The 24797-nt window shown below is 38.9% G+C and overlaps 1 pseudogene; it reads right to left on the reverse strand.

The window, feature by feature from the left end:
- On the reverse strand, nucleotides 1-24797 carry LOC140710706 (uncharacterized; annotated as a pseudogene).

Here is a 24797-nt window from a genome sequence, read left to right on the forward strand (position 1 = left end):
TCAACATTGATAGGGTTTCTCTTTAGTATGAATGCTCTTATGTCTAGTAAGGTGTGAGGACTTGTTAAAGGCTTTGTCACATTCTTCATATTTGCAGGTTTTCTCTCCAGTACGAATTATCTTATGTGTAATAGGGTGTGGGGACTGCCTAAAGGCTGTGCCATATTCTTCACATTTGTAGAGTATCTCTGTAGTATGAATTATCTTATGTCTGGTAAGGTGTGAGGACTGGTTAAAAGCCTCGCCACATTCTACACCTTTGGAGAGTTTCTCTCTAGTATGAATTTTCTCATGTTCACTAATATATGCGGGTTCGTAAAAATCTTTGCCACATTCTTTATATTTGTTGAATTTTTCTCTGGGATGAATTATCTTGTGTAGTAAGGATTGAGGACTGGTTGAAGACTTTGCCACATTCTTCAAATTTGCAGGGTTTCTCTCCAGTGTGAATTATTTGATGTGTAGTAAAATATGAGGAAAGATCAAATGCTTTGCCACATTTTTCACATTTATAGGGTTTCTCTCTAGTATAAATTAGCTTATGTGTAGTAAGGTTTGAGAACTGATTAATGGTGTTGCCACATTCTTCACATTTGTATGGTTCCTCTCCAATATGAATTCTTTTATGTTTATTAAAGATTGAGGACCCATTAAAAGCTTTTCTGTAGTCTTCACATTTGTAGAAACTTACTCTAGTATAAATTAGTTTATGTTGAGGTAGGTTTGAAAACATGCAAAATAGGGGGGCGGAGCAAGATGGCCAAATAGGAACAGCTCCAGTCTCCAACTCCCAGTGCAAGCGACACAGAAGACCAGTGATTTCTGCATTTTCAACTGAGGTACTGGGTTCATCTCACTGGGGAGTGCCAGACAATCGGTGCTGGTCAGCTGCTGCAGCCTGACCAGCGAGAGCTGAAGCAGGGCGAGGCATTGCCTCACCTGGGAAGCGCAAGGGGGAAGGGAATCCCTTTTCCTAGCCAGGGGAACTGAGACACACAACACCTGGAAAATCGGGTAACTCCCACCCCAATACTGTGCTTTAAGCAAACAGGCACACCAGGAGATCATATCCCACACCTGGCCGGGAGGGTCCCACACCCACGGAGCCTCTCTTATTGCTAGCACAGCAGTCTGTGATCTACCGGCAAGGCAGCAGCAAGGCTGGGGGAGGGGCGCCCGCCATTGCTGAGGCTTAAGTAGGTAAACAAAGCTGCTGGGAAGCTCGAACTGGGTGGAGCTCAAAGCAGCTCAAGGAAACCTGCCTGTCTCCCTAGACTCCACCTCTGGGGACAGGGCACAGTAAACAATAACAAACGAAGCAGAAACCTCTGCAGACGCAAACGACTCTGTCTGACAGCTTTGAAGAGAGCAGTGGATCTCCCAGCACGGAGGTTGAGATCTGAGAAGGGACAGACTGCCTGCTAAAGTGGGTTCCCGACCCCTGAGTAGCCTAACAGGGAGACATCCCCCACTAGGGGCAGTCTGACACCCCACCCCTCACAGGGTGGAGTACACCCCTGAGAGGAAACTTCCAAAGCAAGAATCAGACAGGTACACTCGCTGTTCAGAAATATTCTATCTTCTGCAGCCTCTGCTGCTGATACCCAGGCAAACAGGGTCTGGAGTGGACCTCAAGCAATCTCCAACAGACCTACAGCTGAGGGTCCTGACTGTTAGAAGGAAAACTATCAAACAGGAAGGACACCTACACCAAAACCCCATCAGTACATCACCATTTTCAAAGACCAGAGGCAGATAAAACCACAAAGATGGGGAAAAAGCAGGGCAGAAAAGCTGGAAATTCAAAAAATAAGAGCGCATCTCCCCCGGCAAAGGAGCACAGCTCATCGCCAGCAAGGCATCAAAGCTGGACGGAGAATGACTTTGATGAGATGAGAGAAGAAGGCTTCAGTCCATCAAATTTCTCAGAGCTAAAGGAGGAATTACGTACCCAGCGCAAAGAAACTAAAAATCTTGAAAAAAGAGTGGAAGAATTGATGGCTAGAGTAATTAATGCAGAGAAGGTCATAAACGAAATGAAAGAGATGAAAACCATGACACAAGAAATATGTGACAAATGCACAAGCTTCAGTAAGCGACTCCATCAACTGGAAGAAAGAATGTCAGCGATTGAGGATCAAATGAATGAAATGAAGCGAGAAGAGAAACCAAAAGAAAAAAGAAGAAAAAGAAATGAACAAAGCCTGCAAGAAGTATGGGATTATGTAAAAAGACCAAATCTACGTCTGATTGGGGTGCCTGAAAGTGAGGGGGAAAATGGAACCAAGTTGGAAAACACTCTTCAGGATATCATCCAGGAGAACTTCCCCAACCTAGTAGGGCAGGCCAACATTCAAATCCAGGAAACACAGAGAACGCCACAAAGATACTCCTCGAGAAGAGCAACTCCAAGATACATAATTGCCAGATTCACCAAAGTTGAAATGAAGGAAAAAATCTTAAGGGCAGCCAGAGAGAAAGGTCGGGTTACCCACAAAGGGAAGCCCATCAGACTAACAGCAGATCTCTCGGCAGAAACTCTCCAAGCCAGAAGAGAGTGGGGGCCAATATTCAACATTCTTAAAGAAAAGAATTTTCAACCCAGAATTTCATATCCAGCCAAACTAAGTTTCATAAGTGAAGGAGAAATAAAATCCTTTACAGATAAGCAAATGCTTAGAGATTTTGTCACCACTAGGCCTGCCTTACAAGAGACCCTGAAGGAAGCACTAAACATGGAAAGGAACAAACGGTACCAGCCATTGCAAAAACATGTCAAAATGTAAAGACCATTGAGGCTAGGAAGAAACTGCATCAACTAACGAGCAAAATAACCAGTTAATATCATAATGGCAGGATCAAGTTCACACATAACAATATTAACCTTAAATATAAATGGACTAAATGCTCCAATTAAAAGACACAGACTGGCAAACTGTATAAAGAGTCAAGACCCATCACTCTGCTGTATTCAGGCTGATAAAACAGACTTTAAACCATCAAAGATCAAAAGAGACAAAGAAGGCCATTACATAATGGTAAAGGAATCAATTCAACAGGAAGAGCTAACTATCCTAAATACATATGCACCCAATACAGGAGCACCCAGATTCATAAAGCAAGTCCTTAGAGACTTACAAAAGACTTAGACTCCCATACCATAATAATGGGAGACTTCAACACCCCACTGTCAACATTAGACAGATCAACGAGACAGAAAGTTAACAAGGATATCCAGGAATTGAACTCATCTCTGCAGCAAGCAGACCTAATAGACATCTAAAGAACTCTCCACCCCAAATCAACAGAATATACATTCTTCTCAGCACCACATCGTACTTACTCCAAAATTGACCACGTAATTGGAAGTAAAGCACTCCTCAGCAAATGTACAAGAACAGAAATTGTAACAAACTGTCTCTCAGACCACAGTGCAATCAAACTAGAACTCAGGACTAAGAAACTCAATCAAAACCGCTCAAAAACATGGAAAATGAACAACCTGCTCCTGAATGACTACTGGGTACATAACGAAATGAAGGCAGAAATAAAGATGTTCTTTGAAACCAATGAGAACAAAGATACAACATACCAGAATCTCTGGGACATATTTAAAGCAGTGTGTAGAGGGAAATTTATAGCACTAAATGCCCACAAGAGAATGCTGGAAAGATCTAAAATTGACACTCTAACATCGCAATTAAAAGAATTAGAGAAGCAAGAGCAAATACATTCGAAAGCTAGCAGAAGGCAAGAAATAACTAAGATCAGAGCAGAACTGAAGGAGATAGAGACACAAAAAACCCTCCAAAAAATCAATGAATCCAGGAGTTGGTTTTTTGAAAAGATCAACAAAATTGACAGACCGCTAGCAAGACGAATAAAGAAGAAAAGAGAGAAGAATCAAATTGACGCAATTAAAAATGATAAAGGGGATATCACCACCGACCCCACAGAAATACAAACTACCATCAGAGAATACTATAAACACCTCTACGCAAATAAACTTGAAAATCTAGAAGAAATGGATAATTTCCTGGACACTTACACTCTTCCAAGACTAAACCAGGAAGAAGTTGAATCCCTGAATAGACCAATAGCAGGCTCTGAAATTGAGGCAATAATTAATAGCCTACCAACCAAAAAAAGTCCAGGACCAGATGGATTCACAGCTGAATTCTACCAGAGGTACAAGGAGGAGCTGGTACCATTCCTTCTGAAAATATTCCAATCAATAGAAAAAGAGGGAATCCTCCCTAACTCATTTTATGAGGCCAACATCATCCTGATACCAAAGCCTGGCAGAGACACAACAAAAAAAGAGAATTTTAGACCAATATCCCTGATGAACATCGATGCAAAAATCCTCAATAAAATACTGGCAAACCGGATTCAGCATCACATCAAAAACTTATCCACCATGATCAAGTGGGCTTCATCCCTGGGATGCAAGGCTGGTTCAACATTCACAAATCAATAAACATAATCCAGCATATAAACAGAACCAAAGACAAGAACCACATGATTATCTCAATAGATGCAGAAAAGGCTTTTGACAAAATTCAACAGCCCTTCATGCTAAAAACGCTCAATAAATTCGGTATTCATGGAACGTACCTCAAAATAATAAGAGCAATTTATGACAAACCCACAGCCAATATCATACTGAATGGGCAAAAACTGGACAAATTCCCTTTGAAAACTGGCACAAGACAGGGATGCCCTCTCTCACCACTGCTATTCAACATAGTGTTGGAAGTTCTGGCTAGGGCAATTAGGCAAGAGAAAGAAATCAAGGGGATACAGTTAGGAAAAGAAGAAGTCAAATTGTCCCTGTTTGCAGATGATATGATTGTATATTTAGAAAACCCCATTGTCTCGGCCCAAAATCTCCTTAAGCTGATAAGCAACTTCAGCAAAGTCTCAGGATACAAAATTAATGTGCAAACATCACAAGCATTCTTATACACCAGTAACAGACAAACAGAGAGCCAAATCAGGAGTGAACTTCCATTCACAATTTCTTCAAAGAGAATAAAATACCTAGGAGTCCAACTTACAAGGGATGTAAAGGACCTGTTCAAGGAGAACTACAAACCACTGCTCAGTGAAATAAAAGAGGACACAAACAAATGGAAGAACATACCATGCTCATGGTTAGGAAGAATCAATATCGTGAAAATGGCCATACTGCCCAAGGTAATTTATAGATTCAATGCCATCCCCATCAAGCTACCAATGAGTTTCTTCACAGAATTGGAAAAAACTGCTTTAAAGTTCATATGGAACCAAAAAAGACCCCGCATCTCCAAGACAATCCTAAGTCAAAAGAACAAAGCTGGAGGCATTACGCTACCTGACTTCAAACTATACTACAAGACTACAGTAACCAAAACAGCATGGTACTGGTACCAAAACAGAGATATAGACCAATGGAACAGAACAGAGTCCTCAGAAATAATACCACACATCTACAGCCATCTGATCTTTGACAAACCTGAGAGAAACAAGAAATGGGGAAATGATTCCCTATTTAATAAATGGTGCTGGGAAAATTGGCTAGCCATAAGTAGAAAGCTGAAACTGGATCCTTTCCTTACTCCTTATATGAACATTAATTCAAGATGGATTAGAGACTTAAATGTTAGACCTAATACCATAAAAATCCTAGAGGAAAACCTAGGTAGTACCATTCAGGACATAGGCATGGGCAAAGACTTCATGTCTAAAACACCAAAAGCAATGGCAGCAAAAGCCGAAATTGACAAATGGGATCTCATTAAACTAAAGGGCTTCTGCACAGCAAAAGAAACTACCATCAGAGTGAACAGACAACCTACAGAATGGGAGAAAATTTTTGCAATCTACTCATCTGACAAAGGGCTAATATCCAAAACCTACAAAGAACTCAAACAAATTTACAAGAAAAAAACAAACAACCCCATCACAAAGTGGGCAAAGGATGTGAACAGACATTTCTCAAAAGAAGACATTCATACAGCCAACAGACACATGAAAACATGCTCATCATCACTGGCCATCAAAGAATTGCAAATCAAAACCACAATGAGATACCATCTCACACCAGTTATAATGGCGATCATTAAAAAGTCAGGAAACAACAGGTGCTGGAGAGGATATGGAGAAATAGGAACACTTTTACACTGTTGGTGGGATTGTAAACTAGTTCAACCATTATGGAAAGCAGTATGGCGATTCCTCAAGGATCTAGAACTAGAAATACCATATGACCCAGCCATCCCATTACTGGGTATATACCCAAAGGATTCTAAATCATGCTGCTATAAAGACACATGCACACGTATGTTTATTGTGGCACTATTGACAATAGCAAAGACTTGGAATCAACCCAAATGTCCATCAGTGACAGACTGGATTAAGAAAATGTGGCACATATACACCATGGAATACTATGCAGCCATAAAAAAGGATGAGTTTGTGTCCTTTGTAGGGACATGGATGCAGCTGGAAACCATCATTCTCAGCAAACTATTGCAAGAACAGAAAACCAAACACCGTATGTTCTCACTCATAGGTGGGAACGGAACAATGAGATCACTTGGACTCGGGAAGGGGAACATCACACACCGGGGCCTATCATGGGGAGGGGGGAGGAGGGAGGGATTGCATTGGGAGTTATACCTGATGTAAATGACGAGTTGGTGTGTGCTGACGAGTTGATGGGTGCAGCACACCAACATGGCACAAGTATACATATGTAACAAACATGTACGTTATGCACATGTACCCTAGAACTTAAAGTATAATAAAAAAAAAAGTGCTGAGTGCTCCAAACTATTAATATACACATGTGTAATAATGAAAATAAATGCTAGATTAAAAAAAAAAGGAGAAGAAAATGTTCCCTACTATTCATGTATAAGTGTATTATTTCCCTCTAATTCTGTCAATTAAAAAATATTTGCCTCATGTTTTGGAACATTAATTTCGATGTGTATGTGTTTATAATTTTCGTATCTACTTAATTAATTGATCTTATTATTGTTATATAATATCAGATTTTTCTATACTAACAGTTTTTTACTCAAAGTCTATTTTGTCTGATATTAGTAAAGCCAATCCAGCTTTCTTTCGATTGTTGTTAACATGGATATCTTTTTTCATCCTTTCATTTCAGCCTATTTGTATTATATCTAAACTGACACTCTTGTACATCCAACTATACAGGGTTTGTTAATGTCCTCATGTAATTCTCTTTGGGTTTATCCTAGTTTTTGGTAAATTCATGTCTTTGCTCAAATTTGAGAATTTTTTTTCATTATTCTTTCTTCAAACAATCTTTTTGCCTATTTCTCTCTCTCTTCTTCTAGGAGTCTCATTATATGTATGTTTGTCTACTTGATGGTGTCTCTCAAGTCCTGCAAGTTCTGTTAACTTTTCTATATTCAATTTTTTTCTCTGCTCCTCTGAATTTCTAATTTAAATTTTATTTTCTTCAAGTACACTGATTGTTTTTCTGCCTATTCAAATCTTCTGTTGAAAGACAGAAACTTCACAGCCAGTCAGACTAGGGTTAGAATCCTAGTTTTGTCACTTACTAGAGAATAGTCATTAGGCAAATTACTTCATCTCTTTGAGTTTTAGTTTCCAAATCTGAAAAAAACACCCACCTGTATCAGAGACTGCTAATTATCCTCTTACAGTTATATTCTCTGATTACATGGCAATAAAAATTTTAGCTGGTATGTAGTCACTCAGCGAAATTTTAGATTTTTGATCCTCCTTTGGATGTTGGTATGGCTATATGACTAATGATTGGCAAATAGATATGAATAGAAATGACATAAATAGCTTCTCAGCGGCTCCCTCTTTTGCTGGGTAGAATACAGATAACATGGTGCGAACTGGGGCAGTTGCCTTGAACCATGATTAAAGTCCTCACTCTACTGAATACTTGGCAAGTAATTTTCCATTTCCTTTTCTTTTTTAATTATATATTAAGTTCTGAAATACACGTGAGGAACATGCAAGTTTGTTACATAGGTATACATGCTGTGGTGGTTTGCTGCAGCCATCAACCCATGATACATATTAAGTATTTCTCCTAATGCTATCCCTCCCTTTGACCCACCCCTCAGCAGGCCCTGGTGTGTGATATTCCCCTCCGTGCATCCATATGTTCTCATTGTTCTACTCTCACCTACGAGTGAGTAGATGTGGTGTTTGGGTTTCTGTTACTGTGTTAGCTTGCTGAGAATGATGGTTTCCAGCTTCACCCATATCCCTGCAAAGCACATGAACTCAATGTTTTCTATGGCTGCATAGTATTCCATGGTATACGTGCCACATTTTTTTTATCCAGTCTATCATTGATGGGCATTTGGGTTAGCTCCAAGTCTTTGCTATTGTGAATAGTGCTTCAATAAACATACGTGAGCATGTGTCTTTACAGTAGAATGATTTATAATCCTTTGGGTACATGCCCAGTAATGGGGTTGCTTGGTTAAATGGAATTTCTGGTTCTACATCCTTGAGGAATTGCCACACTGTGTTCTACAATTGTTGGACTAATTTATACTCACAGCAACAGTGTAAAAGTGTTCCTATTTCTCCACATCCTCTCCAGCATCTGTTGTTTCCTGACTTTTTAGTGGTTGCCATTCTAACTGGCATAATATGGTATCTCATTGAGGTTTTGATTTGCATTTCTGTTACGATCAGGCATGATGAGCTGTTTTTCATGTATTTGTTGGCCACATAAATGTCTTCTTTTGAGAAGTGTCTGTTCATATACTTTATCCACTTTTTGATGGTTGTTTGTTTTTTCTTGTAAATTTGTTTAAGTTCCTTGTAAATTCTGAATATTAGCCTTTTGTCAGATGAATCAATTGCAAAAAAATTTCTCCCATTCTGTAGATTGCCTGTTCAATCTGATAACAGTTTCTTCTGCTGTGCAGAAGATCTTTAGTTTAATTAGATCCCATTTATGAATTTTGGCTTTTGTTGCCATTCCTTTTGGTGTTTTAGTCATGAAGTCTTTGTCCATGCTTATGTAATGAATGGTATTGACTAGGTTTTCCTCTAGGGTTTTCATGGTTTTAAGTCTTACATTTAAATATTTAATCTATATTTAGTTAATTTTTGTACAAGATGTAAGGAAGGGGTCCAGTTTCAGTTTTCTGCATATGACTACCCAGTTTTTCCAAAACCATTTATTAAATAGGAAGTCTTTTCACCATTGATTGTTTTTGTCAGTTTTGTCAAATATTAGATTGTTGTAGATGTTTGGTGTTACTTCTGAGACCTTTGTTCTGTTCTATTGATCCATATATATGTTTGGGTACCAATACCCTGCTGTTTTAGTTACGGTAATTTTGTAGTATGTTTGAAGTCAGGTAGCATGTTGCCTCCAGCTTTGTTCTTTTCGATTAGGATTGTCTTGGCTATACAAACTGTTTTTTGGTCCCATATGAAATTTAAAGTAGATTTCCTAGTTCTGTGAAGAAAGTCAATGGTAGCTTGATGGGAATAGCAGTGAATCTATAAATTACTTTGAGCAGTAAGACCATTTTATGATATTGATTTTTCCTATCCATGAGCATGGAATGTTTCTCCATTTCTTTGTGTTCTCTATTATTTCCTTCAGCAATGGTTTGTAGTTCTCCTTGAAGAGGTCCTTCACATACCTTGTATGTTGTATTCCTAGTTATTTTATTCTCTTTGTAGCAATTGTGAATAACAGTTCACTCATGATTTGGCTCTCTGCTTGTCTCTTATTCGTGTATAGGAATGCTTGCAATTTTTTCATATTGATTTTGTATCCTGAGACTTTGCTGAAGTTGCTCATCAGCTTAAGGAGTTTTTGGGCTGAGATGATGGGGTTTTCGAAATATAGAATCATGTCTTCTGCAAAAAGAGACAATTTGACTTCCTCTTTTCCTATTTGAATACCCTTTATTTCTTTCTCTTGCCAGATTGTCCTGGCCAGAACTTCCAATACTATTTTGAATAGGAGTGGTGAGAGAGGGCATCCTTGTCTTGTGTCAGTTTTCAAAGGGAATGCTTCCAGCTTTTGCCCATTCGGTATGATATTGGCTGTGGGTTTTTCATAAATAGCTCTTATTAATTTGAGATACTTTCCATCAATACCTAGTTCATTGAGTGTTTATAGCATGAAGCGGTGTTGAATTTTATCGAAGGCCTTTTCTGCATCTATTAAGATAATCAAGATGTTTTTGTCATTGGTTCTGTTTATGTGTTGAATTAAGTTTATTGATTTGTGTATGTTGAACCAGCCTTGCATCACAGGAATGCAGCCACCTTGATCTTGGTGAATAAATTTTATAATGTGCTGCTGGAATTGATTTTCCAGTATTTTGTTGAGGATTTTCACATCAATGTTCATCAGGAATATTGGCGTGAAATTTTTTGTTGTCGATGTTGTGTGTCTGTTAGGTTTTGATATCAGGATGATGCTGGCCTCGTCAAATGATTTAGGAAAAATCTCCTCTTTTTCTATTGTTTAAAATAGTTTTAGAAGAAAAGGTTTCAGCTCTTCTTTGTACCTCTGGTAGAATTTGGCTGTGAATCTGTCTTATCCTGGGATTTTCTTGGTTGGTAGTCTATTAATTACTGACTCAATATCAGAACTTGTTTTTGGTCTATTCAGGGATTCGACTTCTTCCTGGTTTAGTCTTTGGAGGGTGTATTTTTCCAAGAATTTATCTATTTCTTCTACATTTTCTGGTTTATTTGCATAGAGGTGTTTACAGTATTCTCTGATGGTAGTTTGTATTTCTGTGTGATCAGTGGTGATATTTCCTTTATCATTTTTTGTTGTGTCTATCTGATTCTTCTCTTTTCTTCTTTATTATTCTGGCTAGCAGTCTATGTATCTTGTTAATCTTTTCAAAAAACCAGCTCCTGGATTCCTTGATTTTGGAAGGTTGTGTGTGTGTGTGTGTGTGTGTGTGTGTGTGTGTGTGTGTATCTTCTTCAGTTATGCTCTGATCTTAGTTATTTCTTGTCTTCTGCTAGCTTTTGAATTTGTTTGCTCTTGCTTTTCTAGTTCTTTTAATTGTGATGTCAGGGTGCCGATTTTAGATCTTTCCTGCTTTCTCATGTGGGCAGTTAGTGTTATCAATTTCCCTTTAAACACTGCTTTAGCTGTGTCCCAGCGATTCTGGCACATTGTGTTTTTGTTCTCATTGGTTTCAAAGAACTTATTTATTTCAACCTTAATTTCATTTTTTACCCAGTAGTCATTCAAGAGCAGGTTGCTCAGTTTCCTTGTAGTTGTGCAATTTTGAGTGAGATTTTTTTCCTTTTTTTCCCCAGCAATCTAATACTTCATTTATTTATTTATGTTATACTTTAAGTTCTGGGATACATGTGCAGAACGTGCAGGTTTGTTACATAGGTATACACGTTCCATGGCGGTTTACTGCACCCATGAACATGTCCAATATACATTAGGCATTTCTCCTAACACTTTCCCTCCCTTAGTCCCACACCCCCTAACAGTCCCCAGTGTGAGATGGTCCCCTCCCTGGGTCCATGTGTTCTCATTGTTCAACTCCCACTTATGAGTGAGAACATGTGGTGTTTGGTTTTCTGTCCTTTTGATATTTTGCTGAGAATGATGGTTTCCGGCTTCATCCATGTCCCTGCAAGAATATGAACACATCCTTTTTTATGGCCGCATAGTATTCCATGGTGTATATGTGCCACATTTTCTTTATCCAGTCTATCACTGATGGACATTTAGGTTGGTCCCAAGTCTTTGCCATTGTGAACAGTGCCACAATGCATGTGTCTTTAGAGTAGAATGGTTTATAATCCCTTGGGTATATACCCAGTAATGGGATTTCTGGGTCAAATAGTATTCCTGGTTCTAGATCCTTGAGAAATTGCCACACTGTCTTCCACAATGGTTGAACTAATTTGCACTCCCCTCAACAATGTAAAAACATTCCTATTTCTTCACATGTTCTCTAGCCTCCGTTGTTTTCTGACTTTTTAATGATCACCATTCTAACTGGAACAAGATGCTATCTCAGTGTGGTTTTGATGTGCATTTCTCTAATGATCAGTAATGATGAGCTTTTTATTAAATGGTTGTTGGCTGCATAAATGTCTTCTTTTGAGAAGTCTCTGTTCATATACTGCACCCACTTTTTGATGGAGTTGGTGTTTTTTTAAAATTTGTTTAAGCTCTTTGTAGATTCTGGATATTAGCCCTTTGTCATATGAATAGATTGCAAAAATTTTCTCCCATTCTGTAGGTTGCCTGTTCAATCTGATGATAGTTTCTTCTGCTTTGCAGAAGCTCTTTAGTTTAAATAGGTGCCATTTGTCAATTTTGGCTTTTTTAGCCATGGCTTTTGGTGTTTTTGTCGTGAAGTCTTTGCCCCTGCCTATTTCCTGAATGGTATTGCCTAGGTTTTCTTCTAGAGTTTTGTGGTTTTATGTCTTACATTTAAATCTTTAAATTAGCTTGAGTTAATTTTTGTATAAGGTGTAAGGAAGCGGTCCAGTTTAAGTGAGTTTCCTAATCCTGAGTTCTAATTTGATTGCACTGTGGTCTGAGAGACTCTTTGCTACAATTTCCATTCTTTTGCATTTGATGAGGAGTATTTTACTTCCAATTGTGTCATCAATTTTAGAATAAGTGCTATGTGATGCTGCAAAAAATGTATATTCTGTTGATTTTGGGTGGATATTTCTGTAAATCTCTATTAAGTTTGCTTGGTCTAGAGCTGAGATCAAGTCCTGAATATCCTTAATTTTCTATCTCTTTGATCTGTCTAATATTGACAATGGGGTGTTAAAATCTCCTACTCTTGTTGTGCTGGAGTCTAAGTCTCTTGGTAGGTCTCTAAGAACTTGCTTTATCAATCTGGGTGCTCCTGTATTGAGTGTATGTATATTTCGATTACTTAGCTCTTCTTGTTGTATTGATCCCTTTACCATTATGTAATGCCCTTCTTTGTCTTTTTTGATTTTTGTTGGGTTAAAGTTTGTTTTATCAGAGACTAGGATTGCAACCTCTGCTGTTTTTTGCTTTTCATTTGCTTGGTTAATCTTCTTCTATCCCTTTATTTTGAGCCTATGTGTGTCTTTGTATGTGAGATGGGTCTCCTGAATACCACACACCGATGGATCTTGACTGTTTATCCAATTTGCTAGTGTGTGCCTTTTTATTGGGGGCATTTAATCCATTTATATTTAAGGTTAATATTGTTATGTGTAAATTTTATGTTGTCATTATGATTCTAGCTGGTTATTTTGCCTATTAGTTGATGTTCTTTCTTCATAGTATCAATGGTTTTTACATTTTGGTATCTTTTTGCAGTGGCTACTACAGGTTTTTCCTTTCCATATTTGGTGCTTCCTTCAGGAACTCTTGTAAGGTAGGCCTGGTGGTGACAAAATTCCTCAGCATTTTCTAGTCTGTAAAAGGTTCTATTTCTCCTTCACTTATGAAACTTAGCTTGGCTGGGTATGACAGTTGGTGTTGAAAATTCTTTTCTTTAGGGTTGAATATTGACCCCCACCTCTTCTGGCTCGTAGGCTTTCTGCAGAGAGATCTGCTGTTATTCTGATGGGTTTCCCTTTTTGCTTAACCAGAGTTTTCTCTCTGGCTGCCTTTAACATTTTTTCCTTCCTTTCAACCTTGGTGAATCTGACAATTATGTGTCTTGGAGTTGCTCTTCTCGAGGAGTATCTTTGTGGTGTCCTCTGTATTTCCTGAACTTGAATGTTGGCCTTTCTTGCTAGGTTGGGGAAGTTCTCCTGGATAATATCCTGAAGTGTTTTTTCCAACTTGGTTCTATCCTCCTCACTTTCAGGTACACCAATCAAATGTAGGTTTGGTCTTTTCACGTAGTCACATATTTCTCAGAGGCTTTGTTCTTTTCTTTTCATTCCTTTTTCTCTAATCTTGTCTTCATGCTTTATTTCATTAAGTTGATCTTCAATCTCTGATACTCTTTCTTCTTCTTGATTGATTTGGCTATTGGCACTTGTGTATGCTTCACAAAGTTCTCGTGCTGTGTTTTTCAGCTCCATCAGGTCATTTACATTCTTCTCTATACTGGTTATTCTAGTTAGCATTTCCTATAACCCTTTATCAAGGTTCTTTGCTTCCTTGTATTGGGTTAGAACATGCTCCTTTAACTCAGAGGATTTTGCTATTACCCACCTTCCAAAGCCTACTTCTGTCAATTCGTCAAACTCATTCTTCATCCAGTTTTTTTTTTCCCCCTTGCTGGTGAGGAGTTGTGTTCCTTTAGAGGAAAAGAGGCATTATGATTTTTGAAATTTTCAGCCTTTTTGTACTGTTTTTTCCTCATCTTCGTGGATTTATCTGACTTTGGTCTTTGATGTTGGTGATCTTCAAATGGGTTTTTTGCCTGGTCATCCTATGTTTTTATGCTGATGCTATTGCTTTCTCTTTGTTAATTTTCCTTTAATAGTTGGGCCCCTCTTCTGCAGGTCTGCTGGAGTTTGCTGGAGGTCCATTGTAGACCCTGTTTGCCTGGGTATCACCAGCAGAGGCTGCAGAACAGCAAATATTGCTGCCTGCTCCTTTCTCTGGAAGCTTCATCCCAGAGAGGCACCCACTAGACGCCAGCTGGAGCTCTATATGAGATGTCTGTCAACCCCTGCTGGGAGGTGTCTCCCGGTCAGGAGGCTCAAGGTCCAGCAACCCACTTGAGGAGGCAGTCTGTCCCTTAGCAGAGCTCAAGCACTGTGCTGGACGATCTGCTGCTCTCTACAGAGCCAGCAAACATGAATGTTTAAGTCTGCTGCAGCTATGCCCACAGCCGCCCCTTCCCCCAAGTGCTCTTTCCCAGGAAGTTTGAAGTTTTATCTATAAGCCTCTCACTGGGGCTGTTGCCTTTCTTTCAGAGATGCCCTGCCCAGAGAGGAGGAATCTAGAGACACAGTCTGGCTACAGAGGCTTTGCTGTGCTCTGTTGGGCTCCGCCCAGTTCAAAATTCCTGGTTGCTTTGTTTACACTGTGAGGGGGAAAACTGCCTACTCAAGCTTCAGAAGTGGTGGATGCCCCTCCCCCCACTAACCTCGAGCATCCCAGGTTGACTTCAGACTGCTGTGCTGGCAGCAAGAATTTCAAGCAAGTGGATCTTGGTTTGCTGGGATCCTAGAGGGGTGGCATCCACTGAGCAAGACCACTCAGCTCCCTGGCTTCAGCCCTCTTTCCAGAGAAGTGAACAGTTTTGTCTCACTGGCATTCCAGGTGCCACTGGGGTATGAGAGAAAACTCCTGCATCTGCCCAGACAGCCACCCAGTTTTGTGCTTGAAATCCAGGGCCCTGGTGGTATAGGCCCCCAAGAGAATCTCCTGGTCTGTGGGTTGTGAAGATTGTGGGAAAAGCATAGTATCTGGGTCAGATAGCACTATCCCCCATGGCACAGTCCCTCACAGCTTCCCTTGGCTAGGGGAGGGAGTTCCCTGACTCCTTGCACTTCTTGGGTGAGATGACACCTTACCCTGCTTCTGCTCACCCTCCATGGGCTGCACTCACTGTCTAACCAGTCCCAATGAGATGAACTGGGTACCTCAGTTGGAAATGCAGAAATCACTCGCCTTCTGCATTGGTCTCACCTGGCTCTGCAAACCAGAGCTGTTCCTATTCAGCCATCTTGCCTAGGAATCAATTTTCCATTTTCTGCATGTGTAAAATGGCGACAATATTGACCTTTTAGAGATGTTGGTAATGTTCAGTGACAGAAGGATTTCAAACATACATTGGAGATGGTCAAGAAATTATGATTATTTTTAGGAATAAAATACAACCTGAATATATGGAAGGAGACTTCAGATTTAAAAGTCATTAGGGTCTAATTTCATCTCAGTCACTTATAAATTGTGTCATACTATGTAGAGTCCATAAAATTTCTCAGCATCATTTTTTTTCAACTGTGAGATGGGAAAAATCATACTTCCTCTTAAAGATACAGAAATAAGTCATTGACATAGTTTCTGTGAAAGTGTTTGGCACATAGTAAGTGCTCAGTATTATTTTTTGTTTTTCCTTCTTTTCTTTTATAGACATCTACTGTACACATCCCTGTCTGGGTAAAGACACTCATGGACATCGTGAAGACAATTAAGTCCTGGTGGAGAAGTGAGAAATTTGGTAACATTGGAAGATGAACGAAAAGCAATTTGAACATTGGCCCATTCTGTTTTATTTTGTGTAATTCCCCTTGAGCATTTGTTTTGTTCTCCTTAGCATGAACTGAGCATTAACCTAGTAGGTCATTACTGCAGTTACTTTGCAACATAGATACTTTTGGCAGTCTGATAAAGTGTACTGACCTTTCTTAGAATAATACTTTGAATGGATAAAATAAAATATAGAAGATTACAATGAAAACAAATTGTGTTTAAAAGTACTTATCAAATTATACAAAACAAAGTTTGTGATAAATAAATATACATATTTCTTTATTAGTACACTAAATAGCAATATCTAATTACAGGTTTAATAACTACCATAATTTCAAAGTAGTGATGAGCATACATGACAGTCCAAGATATGCAACAACAGTTGTGTGATGTGAGCATTTTGTGATGTCTACTGGCTGTAGAACTCAGACATTATCAAAACTACTCTGGTTTGTTGTGTACATTCATAATTGAAGGGAAAGCTAAGTTTCAGTTAAACGTTAGTGAAAGTAAAAATGTACATGTTTTCATTTATGTTTACAGATACCTGCCTTAACCTCCGCATGAGAGAGCCTTTACGATAAATATTTTATAATATGGAAAAATACGACTGACAGGTAAAATTAAAAATGAAAAAAATCCCTTGAACATATGCTGTACTACATACACCAAACTGATAGAAAGCAGAATTAAACTTGTAGGAGATCTTAGAAGCTATTTATTATATCTACTCTATTTCATAGCTTATGGATGCAGAAGTGAAATGAGTTGTTTATGGTTGCACAATTAGATAGTGGTGACAAACCAGAACACAGATCACTTCAGTCCCAGATCAATGTTTTAATTACATGAAATTAATTTTGAAATATAGATATGTGACAGTTTTGCAATCTCAGAAAGGTAAGTGATCAACAATACGAGGCAGCAATGCACTCTCTATGCATTTTATACTGGACTTAAGTCACTGATTTTATTACTCAGACTACCAGACTAAAAGTTTAATATAATCACTTGCTTAGAGGGTATCTCAATTTTGGCCTAGTGTTTGGCAAAGTATCTAAGGATATTTCTATTGATATGATTGAGAAAGAATGCACTTAACAGTGCAGTGAAATTTGTGAATGGCTAAAGCCTCATAACCAAGTAGAGTCAATTCAGTCAACCCAGTTGGAGTTTTTTAAAGTGTGCCGCAGGTGTCGGTCCTTAACTCCGACTCAAAAATTTTTAAATAACTTTTGTTGAGGACTTTAATAGCATATAACAATTGCAGATGATAAAAAGCTGGGTCAGGGAGTGTAGAATAAATGAATTAGGAGATAAAGTCAGGATCCTAGAAGATGTCCACAGGCTACACAATGACAGATTAGGTAGAACCAGATGGAATTGAAGAGAGGTTTGTGTGAAGCTGCCATTTGGTCTTGAAAATTGCACAGACACAGAAAGGGAAATTCTGGGGTGGCATTGGTATGTGAGGAAAAGTAAGAGAAGGTGTTTCAGCAAAGCTCAGCAGTGGAAAGTGTAGCTATAAAAGCTATCGTGTGTGTGTTTAGCTAAGGTAACAAAACTGCTTTGAATAATAATTCTAAAACCTCAGTCACTTAACACAGTGATTTTTTTCACCAATAGAAAGTTTAATAAGTGACGACAGAGAAAGGTACTGATCATCACAGTTACTGATCTTCATTCAGACTGACTGGAGGTTCTGCCATGCTCAAAGTGTGACTCTCAAGATCTTTAATGGGAGTTAATACCCAGCTGGGAGTTTAGAAAAAAAGTATGGAAGTATTTACATGCCAGGGCTAGAAGTGGTGAGTATCACTTCTACCTATATTCCATTTCCTAGAATTCAGTTAAATGGCTACACGCGGCAACAAGAGCGGTTAGAAAATGTAGTTAAATGTGTGACAAGCAGTAAAGTAAAACATGTTAAACGAACATCCAGTCTGTCTTTGCCTTAGGCCAAAATGGCTAAAAGTGGGTTATGATGGTTCTGATCTCTTCTACCCTGACTGTGAACTTTAAAGGAGAAACAGACTAACTGTATAGGAGTAAGTAGGCTGGGGACAAAGCTGAATTTCAGATTCCAGAAATAGTGGTTGAAAGGAGCTGGGGCAGCATGTCTAGAGAAGAGAAGGTTCAGAAATGTGGTCTCTGTCTTCAGACCTCTGAAGAGCTGTCATTGAACAGAAGAAGACGAGGTCTGCTGTGGCCTGAATGTGTCTTTCCGAATTCATGTGCTAAAACATAATGGCCAATGTGATAGTATTAAAAGGTGGAGCTTTTAGGGGATAAAATTAAGTTATGAGGGCAGAACTCTCATGGCTGAGATTAGGGATCTTAAGGAAGGAAGGCCTTGGGAGAGCAGGTTTTTTCTCCTCTGCTCTTCACTATGTGAGAGCACAGCATTTATCCCCCTTTTGCCTTAAAAAAAATTCTTTCCACCATATGGGGATGCAGCAAGAATGTCGTCACTAGGCACTAAATGCCAGCAACTTGATATTTGACTTCCCAGGTTCCACAGCTGTAAGAAATAAATTTCTTTTGTTTATAAATTACCCATTCTATGGTATTTTGTGATAGCAGCATGAATGGACTAAGACAGGAACTGTGTGATTACAGGTTGTAGAGCTCAGACTTGTTGGTGAAAGCCACAGGGAGGTTGGTTTCAGCTCAATAGGCGGAAGAATTGTCATCAGATGAAAGAAGCTGCTTTTGGAAATAGTGAGCTGTTCAACACCAGAGATATGCAAAGGTTGGATGATGCATCTCACAGGGATAATGTTGAAATGATTCCTCTATTGTGTGGAAGATTGCACTATTAGATCTAAGACTCTTTACACTTCTGAGATGCTGTAATTGTACATTTTTCCCTGCTGTAGTTTTAGGCTTATTTGTCTCTTTCTAGTATGTGAAGAAGAATACTAGCTGAAGAAAATGAATAAAAATAAAAGTTTATGAAAAAAAATCAAGAAAAAAGGCAGTATTAGCTCACTGTCAAACTATGGATGAATTGCACTTATCAACTATGACTACCAATAGAAAAATTGTGTCTTTTAAAGCAGAGCTTCATTGCAAATTTTAAGATAGAAATATCCAAGTGACTAATCTTTGAACAATTTGCTAATTTCAGGTCTATATTCATACCAAGTGGCTACTGGAGGATGCAACTAATTCTGAGTGCCAGATCTGAGATATCTATTGGATTTAAGCTGGCAGTTTCTAGTATACTTTATCCAGAAAAATTCAGTGATTGCAGAAGCTTACCCTAAGCAATAATATTAGAGAAATGAGTCCCTATCACATTACCAAAAGAAATAGTAAAATGGCTGCAGTAAAATGATTAGCAGAAGCCTCTGAAGTTGCATTTTCTGGCATGTCAGGACTGCATACAAGTTCAGACAGTCATGCAAGGAATCCAACCCCTTAACCATAAACATAAAGACTCAAAGGGAGATGACTTTTAGCAGGAGAATCAGGGGCACCTTTATAGAAAGGGTGACGTTTAGCTTCAGTATAAAAGATGGGTATAATTTTCTCAGGTAATAAGAAGGCATATTTATTCAGTTCTTTATTCATTTAATAATACAACAAACATTTATTCACCAGACATTGGTAGGCTCCAGGGACACAGCTTGTCTTTGTCCTTGTGAAGCTTACATTGTAGAGAAGTAGATAGGTGAGAAATAAACAAAGAATTTCCAATGGTAATACATGCTTTGAAAAAGAATAAGGTAGAGTAATGCGTCAGGGACTATATCAGGTGGGATTTTGTAGACCATAGAAAAGAACTTAGTTATTGCTCTAAATGGGAAGGTATTGAAGGATCTTAAGAAATATTACACTTAACTGCTATTTTAAAATCTATGTTGGAGAAGGGCAAATTACAAGTGGAGGGACCAGTTGGAATACTGAAGGAGTAGGCCTGGGAGGTGGACTAATTCTGAATACAGAAATTTCTATCACTCCAGCTCTTTTTAGAATAGCCACTCAGCTCCCCAAGAGGTAGTTGAATTCAGTTTCTTAACTGTTGGAGCTCTCCAGTTTATGTAATCTATGTGACACTAAGGGCACAACCTAGCAGCTATCGTCCCAGAGGTCAACTCAGGAAATACACTCAAATAAGCGTATTTGGTTTATTTCAAAGAATTCAGGGTGTAGCTGGGAGAAAACTTGCCTCAGATTACTTGGTCATTAGCAGGGAAACATATGTGAATAAGGAGAAATGCAAGTATCAGGACTCTGCAAGTCTCTGTGGGCTCCCACAGTTCCCTGACCTCCCCTCTGAGAACGTTGATCACACCATTTGGTTTTTGAATGGTTTTTAGCCTGCCTTGCCTCACTAAAGGGTGAGCCTCCCCTCAGCAGGACCTAATTTGCAAATATTTGTTGAGGGAATGAATACAACTATGAAAGAACCTTGAAATTTAACCTGCCACTTCTGCTTTGTATTATATCTACACCAGCATGATTTGTAAAGTTGTGTAAGAACTTTGCAAATTTGGCCATTCAGTGTTCTATCATACTACAACTGTTTCCTCAGCTTCCCAACTCTTTAGCAAAATGTCAAATATATTATCTTTTTACTAACCAGCATTACCTTGCTAGAGTAGCCTATTTACAAACCAACTCATTCCCCTTTTCCTCCTGCTTATCCCCATTAAAACATTCATTAGCCTCTACTGTAATTGTCTAGTTATTTGTTATATTTCCTGCTTGACTTGTGAGAACTTGTAGACTTTCCATTCTGCTTGAGATCTGGGATCACACCATTCATTTGCACATCTCTAAAGGCTTAATGGCCTAGAGAAGATAAGGCATGTTTGAACATTCTCATACCATGCTGAGCTATATCTTCTGATATTCACCCCCATTTCCTCCAGTGTCATCACATTTTCTCCTCACAATAACACTTAGTTCTCTGTCTTCACTATGGTTACCTCCTCTATGTTAGGCAGACATCATACTTCCTCTTTTTGTTGCCTAACTTCAAGGAGAAGCCTTAACTTGATGCCTCTATTTTCCACCACTGTGCTTTTCCTGTTATACAGTCTAGCTTTGAACTCCACCAGTGCACTGAACCTCCATCCTTGAAGATAGTGTTTAAAGATTTCTTTTTAAGCCCAGTGTCCTGTTTTGATCACCTTTTTCTCCTAGTCTTTTGCGGTACTTGACAGTGTTAATAACCCTTGTTCCTCAAAATCTCCCGTAATATAAAAATTTAACATGACTTAGTAAACCTTAGCCACACTGAATGTTTGGTTATAAGGCTTAAATTAAGTCATATATGTGCACAGTCACTGGCAGAAAAGGTTCATTTTCTCTAACAGCAGTAGGGCCTAGGGCAAGAATAACAAATAGAGGTCCACAAATTATTTGCTTAAATATTTAGAAGTCAATCAAGTTGACTAACTGTTAAATAAGATGTTAACTTCCTACCTTGACAAATACATTTTTCTAACAACTTTGAAGACCATATTTAAATGTAGAATTCTTGGACTCATTTGAGTGCCATGCCAAAATGTGTTGGTATGTGGGAAAGCTATCCCTTAGCCTGCAGTTCATCCATGTTCTCTTCCCATGACTGGCTCTGCCCAAGATGAGAGAAATTTTCCATAGACATGTGTAGATGCCTGCAATGTGGCCTGAAAACAGAAGTGTAGCCTCTTAATGGGCATGTTCCTAGGGTTTATGAACTCTTCACCCTATGGATAGAAGCACAGTTAGAGGAGGGTTAGGATAGGGCTTCAAAACTTGGATAATCTTGTCTGACTCATTGTAGATATTCAGTACATGGTTGTTTACTTTTAATGCAGCACACATATTAGTCATCTTTTCTCCCTATCTGTTCTCCCTCCAGGTTTCTTTATTTTTGACAATAACAGCACCACTCTATCATTTAGACTAGAAATTCTGGAGTTTCTTGGGAATTATTCATTTTCTTCATTGTCTGTATCTTTTCAGTCTTTAAGTCCAGTCCATTGTATCTTCTACCTGTAGATTCTTGTTTGGCCATCTTACTCTCAGCCTTCGCATCCAGCTGACTCATTGCCTCAAGTCAGAATTATTTTAATGAGTGTACCTAGAATTTTCTGTTTATTTGGCATCTCTTCCACTTGACTGGGAACCACTTGAGATGAAGAGCCATGACATTCATGTCAATATCCTTAGAAGTTGTCTGGACACCTTTAGCCTATTCGGATATATTTTGAAGTATCCAGAGTGCTGGTGGAGTTTCTTGACAAGGGTCTCATTCCAAGAAAAATTAAGAAGCTTTATGAAAAGCAAAAGTGACTGACTACTTCTGGGGCTGATAGCCAGACCTCGTGGATAAGAACCTTCAAATATCAGGTTCATAGGTCACCCCTGTGTCCTCCCCTGGCCCCATACCTCCTCCCAAGCTAAGACCTTGGCAGAAAAGTAATTTACCTTTTTGAGAAGGTGAAGTATACAAGTTAGGGATTGAAAGATCATATACTGCAATAGAGAGAAGGTACTATTGGCTATTTCATGTTGAACTGTTCCTTTTGAATCAGTTTCAGTTCCCTCAAGAAAGAGGGTACTGACCATAAGCAAATGACATAAAAGATGCCTCATTTAATTATCTACATGAAACAGAAAGGATGCTGCTGTTCTTTGTCGCCTCAAAAATTTATGTTGAAATTTAATTGCCATTGTAACAATAATAACAGGTGGGACTTTTGAGAGGGGATTAGTCCATGAGGGCTCTGCCTTTATGGGTGGAATTAATGCCATCATGACAGGATTAGCTACTTCTGCCATTTTTTCCCTCTTGCCTTCTCTTGCCCTTCTGCTATGTTAGGACACAGCAACAAGGTGCCATCTTGGAACAAGGTGACATCTTGGTACTGATCAAGGAATCAGCAGCTTCAATGTCTGAAGAGAAGATTCAGACATTGAAGCTGATGGTTTCTTGATCTTGGACTTTTCAGCTCTCAGAACTGTGAGGAATCATTTGCTTTTTTAAATAGATTACCCAATCTCAAATATTCTATTATAGTAACAAAAACAGACAAGACAGATGGCAGGCATGGTTTTATGGTTGGATGTCAAGTGTTCGATTTCAGCGTTGGAGATGTTAAAGGGGAAAGAAAGGCCTATGAAGTGGATACAAAAATAACTTTTTTCCATATTATGTGGCTTCTTTCAGTACTGGACGGGGTGCTAGACTGGCAACAATAGCAGCATGTCATGCTACTGAGTACCTAAATATCCTGCAGGCCATGTAAGGACCTGAAAAAAGAAAGTGTCTTGTCAGACTAGGTAAGAAGTATGATAATTTAGCTTCAAGTAGTAGAAAGCAAAATGAAAGAGGCTTAATTAAATACTTCTATTGGTTTGTACCAATATAAACCCTAGTCCTTTCAGCAGAAATATAATAAGGTTGGCTTCTGGATTGGCTGTATCCAATCTTTGGTAGTGCCCTTAAACCAATATATTAACTTAATTTAGATAATAATTATTTATTCAAATTCAACCTATCCCAAGTCATATTGACCATCCTTTGTTCAAACCTATCCAGCTTCTACTTTTCCCATTTTTGCAACTGGCAACACCAATCACCCCACCACTTCAGTTGAAAACTTTGGAGTCTTATAGAATCTTTTCTGTTTCTGTATTTCTGCAGGTTCCTTGGTTGTTTCACCTCTGCATGTTGATATTTCCTTCAGCCTGGATTTTTTTGTGGAAGCAAAATGGTTGTAGCACTTCCAGGCCCATAATGTCCACAAAAAGAAAGGGTATAGCCATTGTTTGATTTTTTTTTTCCTACAAAAGTCTCCATCAAACCTTTTCTCACATTGTGTTGACATGAATTGAGTCACATGATCATTCCTGAGCCAACTGTTAATGGTTAGGAGAATGCCACTCATTTGTCTTCTTAAGCCTGGAGCTCTGAACCGACTATTGGTGCAAGGGGGATAACACCCACAGACTAGTCAACCCTGGCCCTAGTACTGAGGTCAAGGCTGAGGGGAGAGCTCAGGTTGGACTAAATTTCCCCGAAGCACAGGAATGCTTGGAGGGAGAGGTGGATACTGAAAGAACATCAGAGGCATAGAAAGTGAGAAAAAGATGCCAGGTAGACAACCAACAATGTTTGCTACAGGCCCGTTGATCCAGAGAAACAGTTGTCAACAGAATGGGTTTTCTAGAAATCTGGATCTAGATCAGTTGCTTTGTTATGGGTTCCTTTGTGTGTGTGCATGTGATAAGTTTGTTCTCAAGTGTAAAAGTCTTTAAAGCTAGCAGAAGGTTGTCTAAGAAGGTGGGACTCCTGGCCTTCCAAGACTCTATACCACTACAGAATAATTTCTCTGCAAATTCATGGACTTTTCCTCCAAAATTATCTCTGCTAGCTTGAATCATGTATTTTCTCCTTTAGAATCGTATTTTGGTTTCTTCCCAATTCTTGTTCAGAATTGGGCTTTTGCCTCATGAATTGATGCCAATCTCAGCTCTCCTCTTGTTTCTGCTCTCACTCAGCTGGCTAAGATTTGCCATCTTGACTATTGTCTTCTGATATCTGGCTGGGCTCAGTTTACCTCATATTTACCATCTCATTACTATTGTCATGGCCTTGAGCTCCATGGAACCCCAT

This window comes from Chlorocebus sabaeus, chromosome X (assembly GCF_047675955.1).
Source record: "Chlorocebus sabaeus isolate Y175 chromosome X, mChlSab1.0.hap1, whole genome shotgun sequence".
Classification (NCBI taxonomy): Eukaryota; Metazoa; Chordata; class Mammalia; order Primates; family Cercopithecidae; genus Chlorocebus; species Chlorocebus sabaeus.